Source organism: Prosopis cineraria, unplaced genomic scaffold, assembly GCF_029017545.1.
Source record: "Prosopis cineraria cultivar Desert tree isolate PC_DT_omini unplaced genomic scaffold, ASM2901754v1 PC11, whole genome shotgun sequence".
Lineage (NCBI taxonomy): Eukaryota > Viridiplantae > Streptophyta > Magnoliopsida > Fabales > Fabaceae > Prosopis > Prosopis cineraria.
This window is the reverse complement of record NW_026555342.1, coordinates 38906345-38914873: the sequence shown is the minus strand read 5'-3', so window position 1 is coordinate 38914873 and position 8529 is coordinate 38906345. Positions and strand designations below refer to the sequence as shown.

Genomic DNA, 8529 nt, shown 5'->3' with positions numbered 1-8529 from the left:
GTTCTTCATTTTCTCTCTTTTGTTCTTCATTTTCCAGCACCCTAACCTCCATTTTCAGCCACCAAACCTCCACAAAACTCATACCATTCTTCTCCTCTCTTCATTTTCGTTCCATCCCTTCCATTTTCACAAGGATTGAAGCTCATTTCCATCATTCAAGAGCTATGGAGTTTGGCCTTCACAAGCAATCACTAGGGTTCTTGAAGATGAAGATTGGCTAAGTTTCTTTGTGGAATCCTAGAGAAATGAAGATGGAGGATGAGTCTTGAGCTTCAAATTGGCTAAGTTCTTTTGTTTCCTATCCTCTTCTCTTTTTACTAGATGGTTAGATTCCTTAATCTAGGGTCTAATCATCTTAGCTTATAAATTCTAATTTGAATTTGATGTTGATGTAAAGAGAGAGGATTGTTTCATTTAATTTCTTCCCTTGGACAGCCATGACTGAATTTTGCCACTCTTTGTTTGGCACATAATCTTGTGTTTTTCAATTAGTGAATTTCTTGTGTTAATATTGCATAATCTTGTGGTGTTAATGCTTGTGTTGTTGAGTAGCTTGACATAATCTTGTGGTTGCTCAATTTATGTGTTTGACCATGGCTGTTGAGAGAGGATTTTGAGTGAATCACTTGGCTAATGTCTTCACCAATTGGTTAATTGAACTAGGGACTTTAATCTAAGACCTAGGGAGGTTAGCTAATTAGGTTAATTGGCTTAGGATAATTTTCTTAAGTCATGACAGCTTTAGTCAAGAGGAAAGGGAAGCTAAACTTAGCCTAATCATGAGAAGATAATGAGTCCAAAATCAACTAATCTCTAGGGTTCCATTATTGTAAAAAGGGAAGTTCATTTCACTCACTTTCACTAGCATTTTAATTACTTGCATATTAGGTAATTAGTTTAGATAATTAGCTAGATAACTAAATTCCTACAAACTTTGGTTGATTTATTTCACTAGATAACTTTCAATTAGACTTAAAACCATTCCTTGGGAGATGACCTAGGGTTGGCCCTATATTGCATTAGGGTTAGCTTTAGTGTAATTTTGAGGATAAGCGACTAATTTCCTATCAAAATTTTGGCGCCGTTGCCGGGGAATGGTTTAAGTTTAATTCTAAGGTTGTTTAGTACTTAATTTATATTTTTAGTGTTCCTGAAAATTTTTTTTGAAAAATTATAAAAATTTGTGTTTTGTGTTTTGTTTAGTGTTTTTTGTGTGTTTGAGTGTTTTTATTCTGTTTTGAAAAAGAAAAAAAAATTAATGCAATTTTCGTTGGTTTGGTGTAGAGCTGAAAATACTCTGTTTCTAGTGTCTCTGTCTGAAATTGAAAAATTAACTGGGAATGAGTCTGAGGGAATTTGAACTTGAAATTTATTTCATTGAAAGCTCTATATCCTAGCTTCACTTTAAAATTGGTTTGGTCAATTTTGGACGTGGGAAGTGTCCTGTGGAAATTTTACAATCTAACAAGGTCCAGGGAGCCATTACAGAGGATTTCCAAAACCCTGTTTCAATTTTGAGTTAGCATATCTTCCTCTTTGTGCGTTCAAATTGATTGATTCCAGTTTCATTTTTCTTATCGCTGTCTTATCTTTGTTTCTTGTGTTTAGGATTTTCTTCAATTTTTCCATTTTCCTATTTGAAAGTTTGTTAGAAGCTCTGAAGGTCTTCTGGACGAAATCCTGTTTCTCCAGACTTGAGGACCAACTTGTGAAAAATTCTGGGAACGATTGGGCAGGATTTTTAATCTAAAATTTTTATATAATTTTCCTGTATATCTCTTGTGTTTCTCATAAAAGTTTCAGGGGAATTTATCATGTGGATTTGCTGATAGAAAATTCACAAGTTCACTGTCTCCAGAGAGCCTACTGTGCGAATTCCAGAATTGCCAAAGCTTCTTGATTGAGCATTTCTAACTCTCTTTCTACTTGTTTGGTGTTATTTTTTTTTCATTTTGTTGCTATTGAGTTTAATAAAAAAAATAAAAAAAATTATTTCTCTTGCTTTTTGTGTTTTGAATTGTTTCATGTTGATTTGCATTTTAGTTTAGCTTGTTCTTTGTTCTTAATTTTCTTGAGCTTGATTAGTGCATGACCCGAAGAAAACATACCTCTTTTGTTGAATTAGATCCAGAAATTGAAAGGACTATTTCTAGATTGAGAAGATCACAACCTATTCTTGATTCTCATTTGGTTTGTAATTCAACAATGGAAGGTATCTTAGGACATGAGCATGTGCATAATGAGGGCCATGGGAATGGGAATGAAATTTGCATGATGATGGCCATGTTAATAATGAATTTGAAGGCTTGCATAACCCTAGAGAGGAGAGGAGCATTAGGCAATTAACTCAACCTAATTGGCATGATAATCCTTATGGCTTATATGTTCCTCCTACTAATGTTCAATTTGAAATTAAATCCTCCTTGATTAATGCATTGCCTAAATTTCATGGGTTACCAGGAGAGGATTGTCATAGGTTTTTGCATACTTTCCTATTGGTTTGTGATACTATGAAGCCTATGCATGTAAATGTTGATGATGTTCAGCTAAGGCTTTTGTATTTTCTCTTGAAGGTTTAGCAAAGGAATGGTATTTCAACTACCCTTCTTATGTGAAAGTGAGCACATGGGCTGAGCTAAGAAGACTCTTCTTAGATAAATTCTTTCCAAATTCCAAGGTCACCAATTTGAGAAAGCAAATCTATGGGGTCCAACAAGGAGAGGATGAGAGTCTCTATGAGTATTGGACTAGATTCCAAGGCCTTTTGGCTAAATGCCCACACCATCAAATTTCTAGTGAGAATTTAGTCCAATATTTCTATGAGGGCTTGATTCCAAGAGACAAAGTTAACATTGATGCCGCTAGTGGTGGATGCTTGATTGACCTCACTTCCTTAAAGGCTTGGGAACTAATTGACAAGATGGCTTCAAGTGGTGCTCAATACTCTACAAGGGAAAAGAGAAATGTGAATATGGTAGGTTCCTCAGTTCTTAATGATTCATATGTGGACTTGCTAGCTGCCAAGATTGGGAGAATGTTGGCTCCACAAATATCTCAAGTGAGCAATGTAAGTACTTCTCAAGCACTTGTCCCTTATTCTTGTACTTTTGTGACTCACCTATGCATGTAGAAAGCAATTGTCCTATTAAGTTTGAACAAGTAAATGCTATCTACAATGGAAAACAATCCTATGGTGGGAGGCAAGGGCAAGGAGCTTATTTTAATACTTACAACCCTTCATGGAGAGACCATCCTAATTTCTCCTATTCAAATCCAAATGTGGCTTTACAAGACAATCAACAAAGAGGATCCTATCAAAACACCTTTGGCCGTGACCCTCCACCTCATTTGTCTCAAGGTAGCTCTTCTCAAAGCTACAATCCAAGTGGTAATTCTCTTACACCTTCTTCTAATTCTTATAGTGATAGGAGGCTTGTTCCAATTGAGAGTTCTTCTAATTCGAACTCTTCTAATGATGTGAATGTGTTACGTAAGCAGTTGATTGAAATGAACTCTTTGTATAAAAACATGTAGGATGGCTTAGGGAACAAGGTAGAGAGTATGGGTAACCAAGTGTGAGAACATGAACTCTAAAATTGATGCCCTTACTTCTCAAATGAATATGCTTGCTAACCAATTAAGTGCAGCCAATGCTCAAGCCTCTACATTACCATCCAACACCGTTGCTAATCCTAAAGCTAATCTTAATGCTATCACATTGAGGAGTGGCAAGGAGTTGGGAGAAAGAGTACAAGAAGACAAAAGACAAGGGAAGGCCGAGAAGCCCTCTTTAAATTCTTCAATTGATGTTAATGTTTCTAGTTCTTCTTTTGCTCCTAATGATGCATCTTTTTGTAGAGATGATGAGGATGAAAACATTGAGGAGATCATGTGTGAGCAACCACCATCTAAGGTGGAAAAGGGGACTATGGCCGAGTTGTTTAGTAAGGAAAAAGAGGGAAGGCCGAGCAAAGTGAAACAAGAAAGGAGAGTTCAAGGAAGGAAGAAGGAAAGCAAAGTCAAGAGATTATGAAGAAGCTTCCTTTTCCACAAGCACAAGTGGTCCCTAAGCAAGTAAAGGGACAATTGATCAAGAGGTATATATTTTCTTCCACAAGATTCATGTTAATGTACCCTTGATGGATGTAGTTAAGAACTTTCCTAAGTATGCCAAATTTTTGAAAGATTGTTGTACAAATAAAAGAAAATTTAGGCCTAATGCAAGGGTACAATTACCCTCATCTGTGAGTGCTATCATGAAGCCTCAACTCCCTATAAAATGTGAGGACCCGGTTCCTTCACAATTCCATGCAAGATTGGCAACACACATTTTTCTCATGCATTGATAGACTTAGGTGCAGCCATTAATGTTATGCCTCTTTCAATTTATCATGCCTTGAGTCTTGATTGCATGCATAAGACACCTATGATATGCCAATTAGCGGATAAGAAGTGTTAGAAGACCACATGGAGTAGTAGAAGACTTGTTGGTTTGTGTTAAAGGTCTATTATTTCCTGTGGATTCTATGTGCTTGATATGTCAAAAGAAGGGAGTGGGGATGATATTTTGATTTTAGGAAGGCCATTTATGAGGACTGCCCGTACATTGATTGACATGGAAAAAGGTAGTTTGATTTTGAAATGTGGAGAGGATCATGTTATTTTTAATATATATGAAGCAATGAAACATCCTTTTGAGGATTATTCTTTGTTAGGTGTAAGTTCCATTGAGTTATTGCTTCATGATGCTTGTGAGTCTCACATGCTTGATTCTTTCTCACATGTTGATGATGATTGTCTCTTGTTACTACTACATGTATTGATGGATGTAGTTGTCCTATTTGTTTAGAGATTGATGCATGCTTGAATGATGCAACTACTTCTTCTCATGATTTGTTTAAAATATCTCCTATGCTTGATCTTGAAATGCTTGAGAAGGGTATATCTTCTTGTGTTGTAGGTACTAAAGCCATTAAGGCCGAATCTATGAGTTTTTCTCCACTCGAGCTTGATGTTCTTAGGATTCCCAAGCTATTGGAGGAAAATTCTACACTTTCACATGTCGAGGCCGTGGCTCAAGTCCAAGCACTTGAGGACAAGTTGCAAAGAAAAGGGGGAGGCTGAGAAGAAAGAAAGAAGAGGAGAAATCAAAAACAAGTGAGAAGCCTAAAAGACAAGATAGTACCATGGAATATTCCACCAAATTAGACTTGAAGAAGCTCATTCCCTCTTGTGTAGAGCCACCTACCTTGGAGTTGAAGCCTTTACCATCCAATCTCAAGTATGCATATCTCATTGAGAATGAGAAGCTTCCGGTAATAATTTCTAACTCTTTATCTCTTGAGGAAGAAAATGCATTACTTGATGTGTTGAGAAAGAACATACATGCTATTGGTTGGACTTTGGCTGACATTCCTGGTATTGACCCTATTGTGTGCACACATAAAATTTTTCTTGAGGACAATGCTAAGCCCATTAGGCAACCACAAAGGAGACTTAACCCATTGATTTTAGATGTGGTAAAGAAAGAGGTTGTTAAGCTACTTAGTGCTGGGATCATCTATCCTATAGCTGACAGTGAGTGGGTGTCTCCAACCCAAGTTGTACCTAAGAAAGGGGGATTACTGTGGTAAAAAATGAGAAAGGAGAGCTTGTTCCAACTAGAGTTCAAAATGCTTGGAGAGTGTGCATAGACTATAGGAAGCTCAATAATGTGACTAGGAAGGACCATTTTCCTTTGCCTTTTATTGATCAAATGCTTGAGAGATTGGCTTCAAGTCCCATTATTGCTTCCTAGATGGGTTTAGTGGGTATTTTCAGATTCCTATAGCTCCTAGTGACCAAGATAAGACTACCTTTACATGCCCCTTTGGTACATTTGCCTATAGGAGGATGCCCTTTGGTCTTTGCAATGCACCTGGTACTTTTCAAAGATGCATGATGTCCATATTTTGTGATTTTATTGAACATTGCATGGAAGTCTTTATGGATGATTTTACTGTGTATGGTGAGTCCTTTGATTCATGCTTGCATTCTTTAGATAAAGTGCTTGGTAGGTGCATTGAAAAGAAGCTTGTGCTTAACTTTGAAAAATGCCATTTCATGGTAGATAAAGGAATTGTTTTAGGCCATTTGATTTCTTCCAATGGCATAGAGGTGGATAAGGCCAAAGTAGATGTGATTGCTTCTTTGCCATATCCTGTTTGTTTGAAAGATTTGAGATCATTTTTGGGACATGCAGGCTTTTATAGGAGATTTATAAAGGGGTTTAGTGAAATTGCTTTGCCTATGTCTAAACTCTTACAAAAAGATGTTGATTTTGTTTTTGATGATGCTTGCAAAAGGAGTTTTGACACTTTGAAAAGCATGCTCATTTCCCCTCCCATTCTTAAAGCCCCAAATTGGTCTTTACCTTTTGAGTTGTCATGTGATGCTTCTAATTTTGCTGTGGGAGCTATGCTTGGTCAAAGAGAGGGCAAGTTATCATATGTGATTGCTTATGCATCTAGGACCCTAGATTCAGCTCAGGTTAATTACACCACAACTGAGAAAGAAAGAGTTGTTTGCTATTGTTTTTGCACTTGATAAATTTAGATCATATCTTCTTAACTCTAAAGTTGTTGTGTACACTGACCATGCTGCTGTGAGGTACTTGTTTAAGAAGACAGATTCTAAGCCTCGCTTGATTCGATGGGTGATCTTAATGCAAGAATTTGATGTGGAGATAAGGGATAGGAGGAGTGGTTCTACCAATCAAGTAGCGGATCATTTGTCTAGACTACCTCATTTAAAAGCTACTATGGTAAACTCTAACCCTACTATTCCTTGTGATTCATTTCCTGATGAGGCATTGTGTGCCATTTCATCTAAGCCTCCATGGTATGCCTCTTTTGCTAACTATATTGAGTGTAGAGTCTTGCCTCCTTGTGCTTCACGTTTTGCCATTGAAAAATTGAAAAGAGAGTCTAGATTTTACATTTGGGAACCACCTTTGATGTGGAAGATTTGTAGTGATAAAGTGATTAGGAGGTGTGTTGATGATGTTGATGTGCCTTCTGTTCTTGAATTTTGTCACTCTCATGCATGTGGTGGTCATTTTAGCTCAAATAAGACAGCTAGGAAGGTTTTAGATTGTGGATTGTATTGGCCTAGCTTGTTTAAAGACTCTTATGATTTTTGTAAAGCATGCTTGAAATGTCAAAAGGTTAGTAGTTGGGGTAAGAGACATGAAATGCCTCAACAACCCATTTATTTTGTGAGATTTTTGATGTTTGGGGCATTGACTTCATGGGTCCCTTTCCACCATCCTTTAGTTTTGAGTACATATTACTTGGTGTTGATTATGTTTCAAAGTGGATTGAAGCCATTCCTACTAGAACTTGTGATGCTAAGATTGTTTGAAGTTCTCAAAATCTAATATTTTTGTAGGTATGGAGTTCCTAAGGCCTTGGTAAGTGACCAAGGATCCCACTTTTGCAATAAGATGATGAAGGCTCTCTTGGCTAAATATGGGGTGCATCACAAAATCTCTACACCATATCATCCCAAAAACTAATGGCCAAGCCGAAGTATCAAATAGAGAAGTAAGAAGAAAATCCTAACCAAGGTGGTGAACACAAATAGGAAGGATTGGTCTTTACACTTGGAGGATGCTTTTGTGGGCTTATCGACCGCTTATAAGACTCCATTGGCATGTCTCCTTTTCGATTGGTATATGGAAAGGGCTTGTCACCTCCTGGGTGGAGATAGAGCATAGGCCTATTGGGCCATCAAGAAACTAAACTTGGATTTCCAATCTTTCGGCTATAAGGAGAGATTTCTTCAAATGCAAGAACTTGAGGAGCTTAGGGTGGATGCCTATGAGTCTTCTAGAAAGAGATAAGGAGAAAACAAGGATCCTTCATGACAAGCTAATCTTGAGGAAAAAGTTCCAAGAAGGAGATCAAGTCTCTTGTTCCAAACAAGGTTTATTCATAAGCATGCCAAGTTGAAGTCTAAGTGGGAGGGAACTATCTAGTGACCAAGGTGTTTCCCTATGGGGTTTTGCAACTCTTGAATAAAGCCACGGGTTCCACTATGCAAATCAATGGTCACCTATGCAAGCTCTACAAAGATGCCAAATCACTTCAAAAGGAGGAGGACTTCTCTCAACATGTTTTTGAACCACCATGATAAGGTTGTATCTCCCAACCTTGAGCTTTTACCTTCCTTTAATTGATATATTTAATGATAGGTATAGTTCAAGTGTGGGGGAGATGAACCTAGTAGGAAAAATTAGAGTTTATTTGCTTTATTGACTTTTTGTTTGTGTTTAGTTTGAAAAAAAAAATATCTGCACCACAATTTTGTTATGCATTCATTATTGATCTCACCTTATTTTATCACTAGTCTATACATCTTGAGGACAATGCATGATTTAAGTGTGGGGGAGAGAGAAATAAAATTTGTTTTGTTTGTTGGTTTTGTTGGTGGAAACAACAAAAAAAAATTCAAAAAAAAAATTTTTTTGTTTTGTTTTGTTTGAGGTTT

General features: G+C 37.1%; 1 non-coding gene across 1 annotated transcript; it reads right to left on the bottom strand.

The window, feature by feature from the left end:
* Positions 1-2683: 2683 nt before the first annotated feature.
* LOC129287357 (small nucleolar RNA R71) lies at positions 2684-2790 on the bottom strand. Its single transcript, XR_008587677.1, has one exon. It is a non-coding gene; the product is annotated as a small nucleolar RNA R71 (small nucleolar RNA).
* Positions 2791-8529: the final 5739 nt, after the last annotated feature.